This window comes from Ceratotherium simum, chromosome 34 (assembly GCF_057802395.1).
Source record: "Ceratotherium simum simum isolate JZ-2026a chromosome 34, ASM5780239v1, whole genome shotgun sequence".
NCBI lineage: Eukaryota > Metazoa > Chordata > Mammalia > Perissodactyla > Rhinocerotidae > Ceratotherium > Ceratotherium simum.
Genome location: NC_141933.1, coordinates 14632590 through 14651941, shown reverse-complemented (window position 1 = coordinate 14651941; position 19352 = coordinate 14632590). Strand labels below are relative to the sequence as shown.

Sequence of the window (19352 nt, the reverse complement as noted above, 5' to 3'; positions counted from 1 at the left end):
TGCATGATGCTAAAGTTCTGCTAAAACTGCACCAGTCTTTGACAAGAAGCCTTCCTGAGTCCCTGGATGTGAGGGAGTTGACGAGGGAGAGTTGGGAATGGTTTAGTGCGTCACAGACCTTTTATATAGGCTCCAAAGAGGAAGAGTGTCTTCCTTGTTTATGTCTTGCAAACCTAGAGCCTTAGAGCCTGGAGCCTCTGTCCACTTCCTGGGAGAAATTTGGTGTTTCCAATAGCTTCCGAAGGTATCTACCATTTCTTCTTTGGTCTTACCTGTGAGTGGCTGAGAATCAGTCTTGCAGTGGTGCAAGCAAAATTCATCTGTGAATTCCTACAGACACTTGAGGATATCTGCACGTGTCTCTGTGTTTATTTCACAAAAGGGGCACAGATAATTTCATATGACATACTTGAGAGCGGTATATAACAGTAACAACTTATTATTTACATTTTTTTCCAAAAAGGAGGGGGAAAATCCTTAAATATAGAGTAAATTAAAGACCTCTAAAGGACAATTTGATAAATGTCTCTCACTCTATTTGGAAAAATATAAAATGATACACAGAAATTATGAGGAAAGTTTTGGTAAGTAATATCCCAAAGAGAATTTTAAGTGGAAGAAAAAGGGTAGAAGCGAAATTGTGGGGCACTGGGGAGAGAATATGTCAGAACCATTCAAGAACTTTGGCTTTGAAAGAATCTAGAAAGGGCAACAACGTTAAGGGAAGACTTTTGTTGTTGTTGCCTGAGTCCGGGATTTTGAAAACTGAATAAAAGAAGCCAGGAGAGAGAGAGACAGAGAGACAGAGCAACAAAGAAAAAGTAAAGATGTTGGGAAAAAAACAGGAAACCGGGAGGGAACTGGGAAGAAGTGATTATCATGGAAAGATTTTAAGTGAAAGGAATTCATTTCGAGGGAAGGAAGGAAATGTTTCCTGGAGCCTACATGGAGAGAGCAGTGTTGAGGTGAGTTCTTCAAGTCAGACTGAGGGGGATTCAAATACAATTACAAGCCTGGAACTAGTCTTTTATCATTTCTGTGCCTCAATTTTCTCAAATGAGAAATGGGAATCATACTGCTTGTGAGGTTGTTTAGTGTAGAAATTACTCAGCACAGTGCCTAGTATATGACAAGCACTCAATCAATGGCAGTTATTATTACTAGTGTAAATATTTTAAGTTCATTTTACAAATATCTATTGCATGCCCACTATGTGCCAGACAGTGTTCTAGGGTCTGAGGAGACAGGAGTGGACATGCTGCCTCCTTACACAGAGTTCTTTTTCTATAATCTCCTTACATTTATTTTACTTGAAATCTTGGCTCTGCCACCTAATGAAACAGGATAGACTTGGATGTGTAGATGTAGCAGTGAGGGAGGAGCAGCAGTTATTCACATCTCCCATACTCTCCCCTTTCCATATAGGAGACAACAGGTAATTCGGACCACTATTCCAACACTATCACATCTTCATCAGAGCACCTCAAAATCTCCAGGAAATCCTGGATTCTCACAGGGTCATCACCTGAAATAAGCCTTCCAAATCCAAAGTAACCAAGGAAAGATGGATAAAAAAAGAGTCCTCCATTTCAATCTCAGTGTTTGTTCAAATTGCTGTGGATCGTGAGTGGCTTGCCATGTGCTGTAGATCGCAAGGGCTGACATTCTGTGCAGTTTAATGTTGAAATAAATCTGCAACAAAAGAAGATGACATACATTTTAAAGTGTGTATGTTGCTCATGAAATCGCATGGTTTTGTCATAAACGTTAATTTGTAAATATGAAAACAATGAGTATTATCTCAGTGTAGCCAGACCCAGAATTTATGAGCCAAGCTTTAAAAAAGTCTATGCCAGTAGATGGGAGAAATTGAGACCCCTCAGAAATCATACGAGTTGCCCCCTCTTCATTACTAGTTCTTTTTTACAAGCGGACTAGGTGGACCCAATATCCAAAAGCACAAAATCACTGAGATTACGGGAGTTCCAGGAAGAAAATATAAAAGGACAAATGCCCTGAGTTTATTGTGTTGTATAGCCTTTCTCTCTAATAATCCAAGCCAAGTGAAACAAACAAACAAACAAAATCTGCCTAAAAGAACATTTAAAGCCATAGTTAGAAGTGGCATCTGGTGAGAACAGAAGGAATGGGGGTGTGTGGGTGGGCCAATTAGTGAGATACAAACAGCTTCCTTATCAGTCGGTTGTAATAGTGTGATGTGATTAGTTTGCATTCCTAACATATAGTGCAAAAGGGAGATTTAGAGTAACTAGGAAACATCTAGAATATGGGACACAGTGGACCATGATGGGGTAACCAGAGGACAGGGAAATATTTCTGAGAGAGGGACAGGAGAAAGGGAGGGGATAGCTTTCCAGAAGATGAGTTAAGAGAAGAGCATTGAAAGGGAACATAAAGAAATTTAATATTTTGAATTTTCATAGGGTACCAGTCCTGTCTCAGTTCACTGAACACCTTTCTACCTATACACATACTTTAGTGTTAAGACAAGCAGAGACGCAGGGAACAAACAGATGTATGTTTGAGGTGGGAGTGGGGTGATGGGAAGCAGTTATAGTAAGCTGGCAGAATTGGGCTAGACTTTATTTCTAAAAGTTTCCAGATATGCTAAACTTAAATTCTTGGCCCATAAAATAGCCATAAGGGTATGTGGGATGGGGGACAGAGAAGGGTCTTAAGTTAATGCCTAGGATACATTTCTTCTCTTTTTGAGGGTTCTTCTTTAAGCCTGAGTTATCATATCTTAACATGGACAATAATGGAAGCTTCTGTACAAAGTTGTAATGAGGACTAAAAGAGATAATGCACAAAAAGTGCTTCTCACAGCACCTAGAACACAGTGAACGTTCAATCAATGTTCCATGTCATTGTTTATTGTTATTGTCAGGGGGGTTTGGATCAGGTGACAAGAAGGACTGAAGCTTTAAAGTTAATGTGAAAATCTACTGCTTATTAGATGGTATCCAAACCAACTCAGGGATTCCAAAAAAATCAAGTTGGAAACTCCGCTGAGGTTCCCAGCTCAAATGATGGAGAACAAAACAGGTGAGAATAGAATTTGGGCCCATCTGTTTACTGTAAATAGATTGCTCAATAGCCCAAGGAGTTAAAATTGCACCAAAGGGTAGAGTTGCTTGGGATATGTTGAAGAAGAGGGAGGTCTAGGGATAAATTGGTTGGGATTCTCATGCCTATGAGTGGCTAGTTTGAGATATGAATTGAGGAACTATGGTTGAATTTGGATAGAGTGATGGAGTTCAGATATGAGGAGGAACCTGTGGGCCTATGTGCAGGATATATGACAGTGAGCCAGAATCCAAATGTTCTTCCTTCATCTCTATATCACATGTTTCTCACTTGGGAATTTTTCTTTGCAAAGCAAACATGGGCTTCAAAATCTTTTCACTAGAGGTCTTCCATGCAGGACTGGTGAACAGTAACTGGAAATTTGGTCAGAATGAATGCAGTCTGAGTTACGTCCAGCCCTGCATCTGGGATTTCCTGGCCTCCTGAGCCAAGAAGGATGCCCATCTCCTGGAATGTGATGGAGCAGTCCTGAGAAGTGAGAATGGCTTTTACCCATCCTGCTGTACACCTCCATTGTTTCTCCAGGCAGGTCACAGGACACACGGTGAAGCACTTCGTTGATCAGGCATCCCATTTTATGGACATGTGACAGAGGAAAATGAACAAACCCTAAGGAACATGAAACACTCAGGTTTCTGAGTTGCACCCTGTGGCTGGCATCAGTGGGAAAGTACCCCTACTCAGGTTGGCTTCATTGGTGACCGCAAATCATCTTGTTGAAGTCAAAGAATATGCATCATACAACTTCTATCGTACCTGACCCTTGCTTTTGTCTAAGTTAATCAGACCTATAATGTGCAGGTCAAAGCTAGAAGCTGTTAAGCCACATCTTTGGATGTTTGAACTGGGACAGACCTCAGAAGCTATACAGGCTAATTCCCTCTAATCCTAAGGTTTTCTTCTGGTTCTTTATGCCTATTCTTACTCCATCCCTGAAAACACCTGTGCAGCCTTCAGATATGAACTTAAGGATGACTTCCAAAGGGAGGTTTTCCATGACCCATCCACCATTAATATCACAACTGGATCAGTTTCCCCTGATGTGTACGTTCTCTTAGCACCCTGTATTTCTCCTTCATCTAACTTGTCCCAAAGGCAATTAAATACTTGTACAATTATTTGTTAAATGCTTGCCCCACTCCTCAGCACTGGAAAGTAAATTCCGTGAAGGCAAAGAACATATTGAAACTTTAGTCCAAAGACCTAGCTAGAGACTTATCAGTCAATACCTGTTGAATGAATGAGTAATGAATGAATGTAAATAATGAACGAATGAATGAATGAATGCAACTTCATAGAGAGTTGTGAAAATTAAGTAAGGATATAAGCCTAACATACACAGTGTCTGGTGTATAGTATAATAGAAGTTTATGAAATAATATTAGATCCTTTGGTTTCTCAAATCCCTGAAAGAAAAATATTAACATTTTATGTTCAACTTTTTTATACTTACTGTTGTGACTTACATATTTCCCATGTTGTTAAAGTCTTTGATAAACACAATTTAAATGATTTCATGATATCATCACATAGTATAGCAGTTTGGATGTTTTTGGCTTCAAGCAAGAATAAAACACCCCTGATTCAAAATGGCCTTAGTAATAAGGAAATTTACCTCACAAAACTGAAAGTCCAAATGTAGAGCAGGCTTGAGGCTGGTGCCTGTCAGCAGCCCAATGACGTCCTCAAGGAGCCAGGTTCTTTCTCTTTCTTTGATCACCATTGGTTTCATCCTAAGGTTGGTTCTCTTTACAGTTGTGATTTGGCTGCCAGTACAGGGGTTGTTAACATGCAGCGAGAGAGACACAGAGAGAGAAATTCCAACTAGTCTTACACTCCCAGGGGAATGTCATGCTCTGACGGCTTAGACCTCTAACAGTTATGAGTATGCATTCTTAACTTATTGCATTTTATCTTGAATTAATGTTACACCACTTCACATATAAGAACTTAACAAAAATATAATTCCATTTGCTCCCCCTTGTGCTATTGTTAAATAATTTACTTCTAGATATGCTAACTCTGTAGTACACAGTTACTTTGAATTAAAAATAGTCAATTGTTTTGAATGAATTTAAGGAAAGATAGAAAAATAAGTGTTAAATTATTTAATATTTTTATGCTCTCCCTTCCTAACTGCAGTTCCAAAGATATCACTGCATTTCATTTCCTTTTGGTCTACAGTCTTTCTTCCTTGTAGGGCAGGTCTGCCTCGTTTATCTGAAAATGTTTATATTTTGACTCCATTTTGAAAGGATATTTTGTTTGATATGGACTTTTAGGTTGAAAGTTATTTTTCTTTCAGCATTTAAAAAATGTCATTCTGTTATCTTCTAGACCTTATTATATATCTTCTGAAAGTCGGCCATTACCTGTATTTTTATTTCCCTATGTGTAATACATCTTTTTCTCCATCTGCTATTAAGATTTTCTCTTTTTTTTTATTGCAGTAACATTGGTTTATAACATTATATAAATTTCATGTGTACATCATTATATTTTGGTTTCTGTATAGATTACATCTTATTCACCACCCAACGACTAATTACAATCCATCACCACACACATGTGGCTGATCATCCCTTTCACCCTCCTCCCTCCCCACTTTCCCTCTGGGAACCACCAATCCAATCTCTGTCTCTATGTGACTGTTTGTTGTTGTTTTTATCTTCTACTTGTGAGTGAGATCATACGGTATTTGACTTTCTCCCTCTGACTTATTTCTCTTAGCATAATATCCTCAAGGTCCATCCATGTTGTAACAAATGGCTGGTTTTCATAATTTCTTATGGGTAAATAGTATTCCATTGTGTATATGTACCACATCTTCTTTATATCCATGTGTCCCTTGACAAGCACCTAGGTTGCTTCCAAGTCTTGGCTATTGTGAATAATTCTGCAATGAACACAGGGGTGCATGCATCTTTATGCATTTGTGTTTTCATGTTCTTTGCATAAATATCCAGCAATGGAATAGCTGGATCAAATGGTAGTTCTATTCTTAATTTTTTGAGGAATCTCCATACTGTTTTCCATAGTGGCTGCACCAGTTTGCACTCCCACCAGCAGTATATAAGAGTTCCCTTCTCTCCACATCCTCTCCAACACTTGTTGTTTCCTGTCTTGTTAATTATAGCCATTCTGACGGGCATGAAGTGGTATATCATTGTAGTTTTGATTTGCATTTCCCTGATAGTTAATGAGAACATCTTTTCATGTGCCTGTTGGTCATCTGTATATCTTCTTTGGAGAAATGCCTGTTCAGATCTTTTGCTCATTTTTTCATTGGGCTGTTAGTTTTTTTGTTGTTGAAATGTATGAGTTTTTTATATATTTTGGATATTAACCCCTTATCAAATGTGTGGTTTGCAAATAACTTCTCCCAATGGGTAGGTTGTTATTTCATTTTATTGATGGTTTCTTTTGCTGTGCAGAAGCATTTTAGTTTGATGTAGTTGATGTAGTCCCATTTGTTTATTTTTTCTATTGTTTCCCTTGCCTGGTCAGACATGGTACTTGAAAATATGGTGCCAAGGCTTACGGGCGTACTGCCTATGTTTTATTCTAGAAGTTTCATGGTTGCAGGTCTTACATTCAAATATTTAATCAATTTTGAGTTAATTTTTGTGTATGGTGTAAGGTAATGGTCTGCGTTCATTCTTTTGCACGTGGCTGTCCAGTTCTCCCAATACCATTTATTGAAAAGACTTTCCTTTCTCCTTCTTATATTCTTGGCTCCCTTGTCATAAATTAGCTGTCCATAAATGTGTGGGTTTATTTCTGGGCTCTCAATTCTGTTACATTGATCTGTGTGTCTGTTTTTGTTCCAGTACCATGCTGTTTTGGGTACTACAGCTTTGTAGTATGTTTTGAAATCAGGAAGTGTGATACCTCCAGCTTTGTTCTTTTTCCTCAGGATTGCTTTGGGTATTCAGGGTCTTTTCTTGTTCCATATAAATTTTAGGATTCTTTGTTGTATTTCTGTGAAAAATGTCATTGGAACTTGATAGGGATTGCATTAAATCTATAGATTGCTTTAGGAAGAATGAACATTTTAATTATGTGAATTCTTCCAATCCAAGAGCATGGAATATCTTTCCATTTCTTTGTGCCTTCTTCAGTTTCCTTCAACAATGTTTTATAATTTTCAGTGTACAGGTCTTTCACCTCTTTGGTTAAATTTATTCCTAGGTATTTTATTATTTTTGTTGCAATTGTAAATGGGATTGTATTCTTAATTTCTCATTCTGCTATTCCATTGTTAGTGTATAGAAATGCAACTGATTTTTGTATGTTGATTTTGTATACTGCAAATTTGTGTATTCATTTATTATTTCTAAAAGTTTTTTGGTGGATTCTTTAGAGTTTTCTAAATATAAAATCATGTCATCTGCAAATAGTGAGAGTTTCACTTCTTCCTTTCCAATTTGGATCGCTTTTATTTCTTTTTATTGCCTGATTGCTCTGGCTAGGACTTCCAATACAAAGTTAAATGGGAGTGATGAAAGTGGGCATCCTTGTCTGGATCCTGCTCTTAGAGGGATAGCTTTCAGTTTTTCACCATTGAAAATGATCTTCGCTGGGGGTTTGGCATATATGCCCTTTATTATGTTGAAATAGTTTCCTTTTATACCCATTTTATTCATAGTTTTTATCATAAATGGTTACTGTATCTGGTCAAATGCTTTCTCTGTATCTATTGAGATGATCACATGATTTTTATTCTTTATTTTGTTAATGTGGTGTATCACGTTGATTGATTTGCAGATGTTGAGTTATTCCTACATCCCTGGAATAAATCCCATTTGATCTTGGTGTATGATCTTTTAAATGTATTGTTGTATTCAATTTGCTAGTATTTTGTTGAGAATTTTTGCATCTATATTCATCAGTGATATTGGCCTGTAATTTTCTTTTTTTGTGTTGTCCTTGTCTGGTTTCAGTATCAGGGTAATGTTGGCTTCATAGAATGAGTTAGGAAGCTTCCCCTCCTCTTCAAATTTTTGGAAGAGTTTGAGAATGGTAGGCAGTAAGTCTTCTTTGAATGTTTTGTAGAATTCACTGGGGAAGCCATCTGGTCCTGCACTTTTATTTTTCGGGAGGTGCTTGGTTACTATTCCGATCTCCTTACTGGTGATTGGTCTATTGAAATTCTCTATTTCTTCTTGATTCAGTTTTGGAAGGTTGAATGATTCTAAGAATTTATCCATTTCTCCCAGATTATGTAATTTGTTGGCCTATAGCTTTTTGTAGCTTTCTCTTATGATCTTTTGTATTTCAGAGGTGTCCATTGTAATTTCTCCTCTTTCATTTCTGATTTTATTTATTTGAGCCTTCTCTCTTTTTGTCTTGGTGAGTCTAGCTAAAGGTTTGTAAATTTTATTTATCTTTTCAAAGAACTAGCTCTTGGTTTCATTGATTTTTTCTGCTTTTCCTTTTTAGTGTCCATTTCATTTATTTCTGGTCTGATTTTTATTATTTCCTTCCTTCTACTGGTTTTGGGCTTTATTTGTTTTTCTTTTTCCATTTCCTTTAGCTGCATGGTAGATTGTTTATTTGAGATTTTTCTTGTTTGTTGAGCTGGCCTGTATTGCTATAAACTTTCCTCTTAGTACTGCTTTTGCCTTATCTCATAAATTCTGGCATGTCGTATTTTCACTTGTCTCCAGGTATTTTTTGATTTCTCATTTGATTTCTTCATTCACATAATAGAAGTTCAGTAGCTTTTTGTTTAATCTCCACCTATTTGTGGATTTTCTGATTTTCTTCCTATAGTTGATTTCTAGTTTCATGCCACTGTGATCAGAAAAGATGCTTGGTATTATTTCAATCTTCTTAAATTTATGGAGACTTGTTTTGTGGCCTAATATGTGATCAATCCCGGAGAATGTTCCATGTGCATTTGAAAAGAATATGTATTCTCTTGTTTTTGGATGGAATGTTTTGTATATATCAACTAAGTCCATCTGGTCTAGTGTGTCGTTTAAAGCCAACATTTCCTTATTGATCTTCTGTTTGGATGACATATCCATTGGTGTAAGTGGAGTGTTAAAGTCGCCTACTATTATTGTGTTACTGTCTATTTCTCTTTTTATATCTGTTAATAATTGCTTTATATATTTAGGTGCTCCTTTGTTGGGTGCATAGATACTTACAAGTGTTATATCCTCTTGCTGGATTGTTCCCGTGATCATTATGTGGTGCCCTGCTTTGTCTCTTGTTACAGTTTTTGTTTTAAAGTCTATTTTGTCTGATATAAGTATTGCTACCCCAGCTTTGTTTTGATTGCCATTTGCATGGCGTATGTTTTTCCATCCCTTTGCTTTCAATTTTTCAGTGTCTTTAGGTCTAAAGGATGTCTCTTGAATGCAGTGTATATATGGGACTTGTTTTTTAATCCAATCAGCCATCCTATGCCTTTTGATTGGAGCATTTAGTCCATTGACGTTTACAGTAGCTATTGATAAGTATGTACTTATTGCCATTTTGTTACTTTTTTTCTGGGTGTTCTAGCAGTTTTTCTCTGTTTCTTTCTTCTTCTCTTGCTCTCTTCCATTGTGATTTGATGGCTTTCTTTAGTATTATGTTTGGGTTCCTTTCACTTAGTTTTTTGTGTATTTATTATAGGTTTCTGGTTTGTGATTATCATGAGGTTCATATATAATAACCTATGTATATAGTAATCTGTATTAAGTTGATGGTCTCTTTAGCTTGATCTCTTTCTAAAAGCTTTACTCTTTTACTCCCCTCCTCCCACATTTTATGTTTTTGATATCATATCTAGCGTCTTGTTTGTGCGTTTGTATCTGTTACCCTCTTATCATGGAAATAGATAATTATTTTCCTATTTGTGGTCTTCTCTTTTCCCCTTAAATAAGTCCCTTTATCATTTCTTGTAGGATTGGTTTCTTGGTGATAAACTCCTTTAATTTTTGCTTATCTGGATAAGCAATTTTTGCTTACCCTTCCATTCTGAATGATAACCTTGCCAGGTAGAGTATTCTTGGCTGCAGATTTTTTCCGTTTAGCACTTTAATTTTATCATGTCACTCCCTTCTAGCCTCTAAGGTATCTGCTAAGAAGTCAGCAAATAGCCTTATGAGGGTTTCCTTTGTGTGTAACTTGTTGTCTTTCTCTTGTGGCTTTTAGGATTCTCTCTTTATTTTTAATTCTGGACATTTTAATTATGATGTGTCTTGGTGTGAGCCTCTTTGAGTTTATCTTTTTTGATGCTCTCTGTGCTTCCTGTACCTGGATGTCTGTTTCCTTCCTTAGGTTAGGAAAGTTTTCAGCTATTATTTCTTCAAATAGATTCTCTGCCTCTTTGTCTCTCTCTTCTCCTTCTGGGACACCTATGACACGGGTGTTAGTGCACTTAATGTTTTCCCAGAGATCCCTTAGACTGTCCTTGTTCTGTTTAATTTGTTTTTCTTTTAGCTCTTCAGCTTGGGTGGTTTCCTGTAGTCTTTTGTCCAGCTTTCCCATTTATTCTTCTGTACTGTCTACTCTGGGGTTGAGACCTTCTAGTGATTTTTTCACTTCAAGTACTGTATTCTTCATTTCTGATTGGTTCTTTTTTATAATTTCCAATTCTTTGTTGACATTCTCAATGAGTTCATCCACTCTTCTCCCAAGATCCGTGAGCATCCTTATGACTATTTCTTTGAACTCTTTGTCAGGTAGATTGTTCATTTCTGTTTCACTTAGTTCTTTTTCTGGGGTTTTGTTCTGTTCTTGTCCTTGGAACATATTCCTTTACCTCCTTATTTTGCCTCTTTCTCTGTGCTTGTATCTATGAATTAGGTGGGTCAGTTACATCTCCTGATCTTGGAGAGGTGGCTTTATGTAAGTGATGCCTTATGAGGCCCAGAAGTGTGCTTCCCTCTTCTCACCAGTTCCAAATGTTACAGGAGTGACCCCCATGTGAGCTATATGTGTCCTTCTGTTGTGGCAGGGTTGCTCTTGCTGTCGGTGCCCAGGGAAGCTGGGCTGTCCCTCTCGCCAGCTGATTGTAATACTCAGCTGTGTGTGGCTGCTATGGACCCTTCAGTCACTTTATTGGGTGTGGGGAGCCCCAGCACAGCTGGCTGCAAGGTCTAATAGCACATTCCTGTTGTAGTTTTTCCATTAAGTGAGTAGGTCCCCAGTGTGGCTGGTTGTTAGCCTCAGGTGCTTAGAATGGCTGTAGGCCTCTGGCCTATAAGGCTCTTGTCAGCTCTCTCAGGATTGCAGGTTGGTAAGGCTGGCCCTGGGCAAGGGAGCACCCAATTGTTTCAGGCTTTGGAAGGTAGGGCCAATCCTTCATGTGGCTGTTTGAGAAGCACAAGACTTCTGCAGCTGACAAGCCCCACCATCCACGTGGCCACATACACTGTCAACACAGTCCTGCCCCGTATGCATGCCCCAACCCCCTGAAGTGGACCCTGTCACCCCACTGCAGAGGCCCTCCACACTCCACCAATGCCTCAGACCCTCCACCGCCTCCTCGCGCACACCCTGCCCCAGAGAGAGGTGGACCTACTCACCTGGCTGCAGAGAATGCAATCACCTAGCCTATGCAGGCCCACACATGGCCCAAGGGCTGGCTGTTGGGTGGGGCCAGTCCCTAGGGTAGGCTGCCTGCCCTGGCTGTGCTGGATTAAATCCTTGCTCTAGTGGGTGGGGCCGACCCTGGGCTAGCAGGCCATGAGGAAGGACATCAATGACATCTGCCAGCATTTGTGCCTGCACCAGGTCACAATAATGGCTGTTGCCAATGTCTTAGTCCCTGGAGAGGTCTCACCTCTCACTGAGATGCACCCAAAGCCTATCTGTTGAATCTCTTTTCACCAAAGGGCTGTGCACCTTTCTTTCTGGGGATTTTAGGTTGCTTCCCCAATGGGTGAATTTATGTGTGGGCCCTTTAAGAGCTGTTTTTCTTTCCCTTATGTCTGATAGCTTTTCTGTGGATATGGCTGGTTGTTGTTAATAGCCAGAAAGGCCAGATATTATGACACTTGTCTCAGTTGTGCTGGGTCCAAAAAATGTTTATAGCAGCAACACTCCCCTGCTCAGGTCCCCCACTCCTCCAGGGAAGGCTGCGTACCTTTGGATTGCTCCTGGGTGGCCGTGAGATGCTGCTGCTTGTGAAGGTGGCTTCTTTTCTCTCCAGAAGGGAAGTTCTGCCTCTTCCACCTCAGTCTGGACTGTTTTTTTGCAGGGGTTCCTCTTATCCAGTTTTCAGTTCTCTCTCAAGGGTAATTGTTCCAAGAGTAGTTGTAGATCTGCTGTGTCCGTGGGAGGAGGTGAGTTCAGTGTCTGCCTACGTCGCCCTCTTGACACCAACCTCACATTTTCTCTTTATGTTGGGTTTTAAGTAGTTTAATTATGATGTATCTGAGTGTGGTTTTCTTTCTGTTTATCCTGCTTGAGGTTCACTAAGCTTATTCTAAAAGGGAAAAATCCTAAACCCTTTTAACTTTCTAAATAAGTAATTTCTTTACTTATGGTTAAGAAAAGAACTCTGATTCTATACATCAAATCTGGACAATAACTGTCTCTTGCTCCTGCTGCAGGTACTTCTGAAGGGGATGGGAAGAAAGAGGTATTTCTTATACAGATCCACCTACCTGCCAGTTCTTAGGCAGCTGGTTTTACAGCTCAGAGTTGCTGAGTAATGGCAGGACCTTTAGGCCCAGAAAACAGTTCAGCCTTCTGGGAAAAGAGCCTCAGAGGGCACGCTGCCAACCTCTCAATATTACAGAGCTGTCTCCCTGAACAGGAGACCTGAAGGGAGGGGCTCCATCTCACTTCTGCTGACAGAAGTTCACACAGCTGGGTGCATGGGTTCTCTTAAAAACCTCAGCTCAGCAGTTTTTTGAGAAAACAGATCAAAGTACACTCTTCAAGCTCATTATACCCAGATGGTATATTTCATCTTCTGCAATAGTCTGCTGTCTCTTGTCTTTTCCTGGGGATGTCTGCAGAGATTGAATGAGAAGACAGCTTTGCAGGTGAGAACAAAGGAAAATCATTGCTCTGGGACCCCTCATCTCCTCTTGCTTCCCCACTGAAGTGGGATGAATCTAAATGCTACTGTTGGTTGTGCATACACATTTCTCAGCTCATTTGTGCTGAGAATTATGCCAGGGGAAAAAGAAGCTCTTCTATTTGAGAAACTTGCATCAGGCACCTATGGTGTATGGGACAGTATTCTAGCTCTCTGAGGAATTCTTGGCTGGATAAAGCTGGGCTTTTTTCTGCATTGATATATAAATGTGGAGAGTTTGGGGAGCTTGCCATTGGCAGAAGGGGAACAGAAGATGTAACAGCCTCTGGGAAGGAATGTGCTTGTTCTGGTCACATTTCTATAACACAATTTGCAGACATACTGTGTAAACATTATCTTATGTAACCCTCTAGGAACATTCTAAGGTAGTCAGATTTTTCTTTGGATACGTGATGACCAGGGATATTAAGTGTCCCACTTAAAGTGTCAAAGGGACAAAGTAGATTCAAGTAGAAAGACTACAATGCAGATGAGATTAATTGTTAATTTAAAACCATAAAAAGAAATGTAATTTTAAAAAAATCTCAGCTGTACTGTCATTTTCTACCTTTCCCTTGTTCATCTTAAGACTCTCCTGTATAGCAACACATATATCCTAACTTTCATTTTAATGGATTTTAAAGTAGTAAAATAATTACAGATCATTATTTATGTGAATTATCTTTATAGAGAGACACTGAGATTGTGTCTGGTACTTCCCCATAAGTTAATATTACTTTACAAAAATTTTTCGTAGAGTATTTTGAATTGTTTTCTATGAATAAATTCCAAGTACTACAAAGGCTACGTCAAAGGTTTCAAAGTGCACTTTAGAAGAATTTCCCCATTATCAGTGCTGGCAAACCACCAAAATGTGCCAGCCCCCTTGGGTCTCCTCGGTTTTTGTCAACTGCATTTATTGAACATCATTTGGGTTTTCAGCATGTCTAGGTGTGTGCACGTGCAGAATGTTGTCCCAAATGTATTTGGCAGTGTACAATTTAAATCCCCAGTAATCTGGCATCAAACTCAGCTTTGCTTCTTATTTTCATGTAACATTTTTGTGAGATGCCCATAGCTAAACTGTCGGATTAATCTGCAGAAATGACATACTTCTACTGTCTTGAGACCTTTCGAGACAGGGCACAGGTCCCTCTATTCTGGTCTGGGGCATTTTTCAAAGAAGGATCTGGTACAAATTCCCACACACAGCACATAGTAGGCCTTCAATGGGTACCTGTTGAATGAATGAATGAGTCTATGCCCTTGATAAGTGGAGTGACTAAATAGATGGTTATGTTAATATAAATACTTCATATAGTCAATCATTAAACAGACACTTATTGAGTCCTTATAGGGTATCAGAGAGTGTGGTAAATATCGAGAATAAAAGAATAAATAATTTGAATCCCTGCCCAGGATTCACAATCTAGAAGGTAAACTGTAATTCACTGTAACAAGTTTTGCAATTGAATATGTACATAATTCTAGGGGAGTGCAGAAAAGACAGTTATTTGTTCTTTTGGATTGAAGGAGCAGAGGGAATTGATAGGGGAAAAAACTGACACTTGAGTAAGACCTTGAAGAATAAAAGCTGAATTTTGAAACCTGTCATGAGATAGAGCATAAATACAATGAAGAAAGACCAGAGGTGTTAAATCAGATGCTGCGTTAAAGAAATATTCCGTGGTCTTGTGTGGAAGAAAAGGACAACAAAGGAAACTAATAAACTGTACTTTGATGGTAAAAACAAAAACTTCAATACAGGACGTACATGAATCCTACTAGTCCCAGATCCTGCCCCCAGCAGTTACAATTAAGGTACAACTCCTGATATTACACCACTCGCAAAAGTTAACTCGAGATGAATGAAAGACTTAAATGTAAGACCTGAAACCATAAACCTCCTATAAGAAAATAGGGAAAAACTCCTTGATATTAGTCTTGGCAATGATTTTTGGATATGACACCAAAGGCACAGGCAATGAAAACAAAAATCAGCAAGTGGGATTCTATCAAACTAAAAGTCTTCTGCACAGCAAAGGAAACTATCAACAAAATAAAGAGGGAACCTAGGGAATGGGAGAAAATATTTGCAAACGTTATATCCGATAAGGGGTTAATATCCAAAATTTATAAGGAATCCATACAACTCAAGAGCGTATAATCCGAGGACCTGAAAAGACATTTCCAAAGAAGACATACACATGGCCAACAGGTACATGAAAAGGTGCTCAGCATCACTAATCACCAGGGAAATACAAATCAAAATCACAATGATAACTAACCACAGTGTTAACTAGACTTATTGTGGTGATCATTTCACAGTATATACAAATATCAAATCATTATGTGGAACACCTTAAACTAATATAATGCTGTCTGTCAATTATAGCTCAATTGAAAATAATAAATAAAAAGCTCAAGGAACCAAAAATAAATAAAGATGTAAATGTAATCATAAATAGAGGAAAAATTGTTGAAAGGCTACCGGTGAAGTTAGGCAGATTAATTTTGAAAAATAGTATTTATTTGGATAAAAATTAAAAATTAGTATCCCAAGCTCAATGAAATTGCTTTTAGCAATTCCTCAAGCCTACCTTTCCTGCCAGTAAGCCTGTGTGAGAATGCTCTCTATCATGAGTTTTGTTTAACAAATATAGAGGCAGAGTCAAGATGGTGGCGTAGGCAGACTCTGAACTCACCTCCTCCCGTGGACACAGCCAATTTACAACTACTCGTGGAAAAATTATCCCTGAGACACAACTGAAAACTGGATAAGAGGAACTCCTGCAACAACGGACAATCCTAACTGGGGTAGAAGAGGCAGAGACTCCCTTCCGGAGAGGAAAAACGCCGCCTTCACAAGCCGCCAGCTTCACGGCCACCGGGAGCAGCTCACAGGTACGCACCATCCCTGGAGGCGCGGGGTCCTGAGCCGGGGAGCGCCCCTGCTGTGGGCATTTTGTGGACCCAGCACAGTCGACACCAGCGACATAATATCTGACTTTGCCTGCTACTAAAGCATTGGGGAACACCCCCAGAAAACCCGGTTCACAAAGAAACTAAAACTGGCTCTTAAAGGGCCCGCGCACAAACTCACCCATTCCGGAAAGCATCCTAAAATCACCAGAAAGAAAGGTGCACAGTGCTGGGGTGAAAAGAGACTCACCTAATAGGCCCTGAGTGCATCTCGGTGAGGGGTGAGACCTCTCCAGGGACTGGGACATTGGCGGCGGCCATTGTTGTGGCCTGGTGTGAGCGTGCTGACACAGACGCCATTGGAGTTCTCCCTGAGGCCTGCTAGCCCAGGGTCTGCTCCACCGGCTAGAGCACCGATTTAATCCAGCTCAGCCAGGGCAGGCAGCCCACCCTAGAGACTGGCCCCACCCAACAACAAGCCCTCAGGCAACGTGTGGGCCTGCATAGATTGGTGACTGGATTCTCTGCAGCCTGGCAACTGAGCGGACTTGAGTGGGGCAGGGTGTGCACAAGGAGTGGGTGGAGAGTGTGGGGTGGTGGCAGAGTGTGTGGGGCTCCCGCCGTGGAGAGACTGGGTCTCCTTGGGGGTCGGGGCGCTCACACCGGGCAGGACTGTGTTGACTGTGTGTGTGGACCTGTGGGCAACAGGGCTTGTCAGCTGCAGAAGACTTGTGCTTCTCAAAGACCCACATAGGAGGTTTGCCCCACCTTCCAAAGCCTGAAACAATTGGGTGCTCCTGTGCCTGAGGCCAGCCCCACCCAGCTGCAATCCTCAGAGAGCTGACAAGAGACCTAATAGGCTAGAGGCTTACAGCAATTGTAAGGCCCTGAGCCTAACAACCTGCCACGCTGGGGGCCTACTCAGTTAAAAGAAATACTGCAACACAAATGTGGTATTAGAACTTACAGCCAACTGTGTTGGGGCTCCCCACACCTGATAAAGAGACTGAAGGGCCAACAACAACTACAAACAGCTGAGCATTACAACAGCTGGCCAGGAGCATAACTCAGCCTCCCTGGGCGCCTATAGGGAGAGCTAACAGGCCACAATAGAAGGACACACGTAGCCCACATAGGGGTCACCCCTGGAACATTGAGAACTGAGGGAAGCACACTGGAAGCCTCCTAAGGCATCACTTACATAAGGTCACCTATCCAAGAGCAGGAGACGTAGCTGACCTACCTAATACGTAGACACAAGCACAGGGAAAGAGGCAAAATGAGGAGGCAAAAGAATACATTCCAAGTAAGGGAACAGGACAAAACCCCAGAAAAGGAACTAAGTGAAACAGAAATGAGCAACCTACCTGACAGAGAGTTCAAACTAAGAGTGTTAAGGATGCTCACTGATCTGGGGAGAAGAATAGATGAACTGAGTGAGAATGTCAACAAAGAAATGGAAGATATAAAAAAGAACCAATCAGAAATGAAGAATACAATACTGGAAATGAAAAATTCATTAGAGGGACTCAAAAGCAGAGTAGAGGATACAGAAGAACGGATCAGTGAGCTGGAAGAAAGACTAGAAGAAATTACCCAAGGTGAACAGCTAAAAGAGAAAAGAATTAAAAAGAGTGAGGACAGTCTAAGGGACCTCTGGGACAACATCAAGCGCACTAACATCCGTGTTATAGGTGTCCCGGAAGGAGAAGAGCGAGACAAGGGGGCAGAGAATCTATTTCAAGAAATAATAGATGAAAACTTCCCTAACCTAAGGAAGGAAACAGACATCCAGGTACAGGAATCACAGAGAGCCCCAAACAAGATAAACCCAAAGAGGCCCACACCAAGACACATCATAATCAAAATGTCCAGAATTAAAGATAAAGAGAGAATCCTAAAAGCCACAAGAGAATGTCAAGTTACATACAAAGGAAACCTTTCCATAAGGCTATCAGCTGACTTCTCAGCAGAAACCTTACAGGCTAGAAGAGAATGGCATGATATATTTAAAGTGCTAAAAGAAAAAAACTTAAAGCCAAGAATACTCTACCCAGCAAGGTTATCATTCAAAATGGAAGGAGAGATCAAAATTTTCCCAGATAAGCAAAAATTAAAGGAGTTTGTCCCCAAGAAACCAGTGCTACAGGAAATGTTAAAGGGACTGATTTAAGGGGAAAAGAGAAGACCACAAATAGGAAAAATTATCTATTTCCATCATTAGAACGTAATGGATACAAATGCACAAAAAAGAGGTTAGATATGATATCAAAAACATAAAAGGAGGGAGGAGGGGAGTTAAGAGTACAACTTTCAGACAGAGGTCAAACTAAAGTGACCATCAATTCTGTATAGAAGAAGTAAGGAACAGAGAAGGACTACTACAACACTGAGGAAAAAAAAAAAGTTAAAAAATGGCAGTAAGTACATACCTATCAATAGCTACTTTAAACGTCAATGGACTAAATGCTCCAATTAAAAGGCATAGGGTGGCTGACTGGATAAAAAAACAAGACCCATATATATGCTGCATACAAGAGACACACTTCAGACCTAAAGACACTCACAAACTGAAAGTGAAGGGATGGAAAAAGATACTCCACGCAAATGGCAATGAAAAGAAAGCTGGGGTAGCAGTACTCATATCAGACAAAATAGACTTTAAAACAAAAACTGTAAAAAGAGATTAAGAAGGGCATTACATAATGATCAAGGGAACAATCCAACAAGAGGATATAACACTTGTAAATATCTATGCACCCGATGTAGGTGCACCTAAATATATAAAGCAATTATTAACAGACATAAAAACAGAAATAGACAGTAACACAATAATAGTAGGGGACTTTAACACTCCACTTACACCAACGGATAGATCATCCAAACAGAAGATCAATAAGGAAACATTGGCCTTAAATGACACACTAGAACAGATGGACCTAGTAGATATATACAGAGCGTTCCATCCAAAAACCGAAGAATACACGTTCTTTTCAAATGCACATGGAACATTCTCCAGGATTGATCACATATTAGGCCACAAAACAAGTCTCCATAAATTTAAGAAGATTGAAATAATACCAAGCATCTTTTCTGACCACAACTGTATGAAACTAGAAATCAACTATAGGAAGAAAATCAGAAAAGCCACAAATACATGGAGATTAAACAAAATGCTACTGAACAACGACTGGGTTAACGAAGAAATCAAAGAAGAAATCAAAAAATACCTGGAGACAAATGAAAATGAAAATACGACATGCCAGAATTTATGGGATACAGCAAAAGCGGTTCT

The 19352-nt window shown here is 39.7% G+C and overlaps 1 protein-coding gene and 1 long non-coding RNA gene across 2 annotated transcripts in view; one reads left to right on the top strand and one right to left on the bottom strand.

Moving 5' to 3' along the window:
* The window catches only part of LOC101400635 (glycine N-phenylacetyltransferase-like), a 69780-nt gene that overhangs the window by 26985 nt on the left and 23443 nt on the right, over nt 1-19352 (top strand). The window lies entirely within an intron of this gene.
* On the bottom strand, nt 566-16505 carry LOC147912584 (uncharacterized). The gene is made up of 3 exons (XR_015549727.1): nt 16308-16505; nt 4724-4874; nt 566-1692 (listed from the first exon to the last, which is right to left on the bottom strand). It is a non-coding gene; the product is annotated as an uncharacterized LOC147912584 (long non-coding RNA).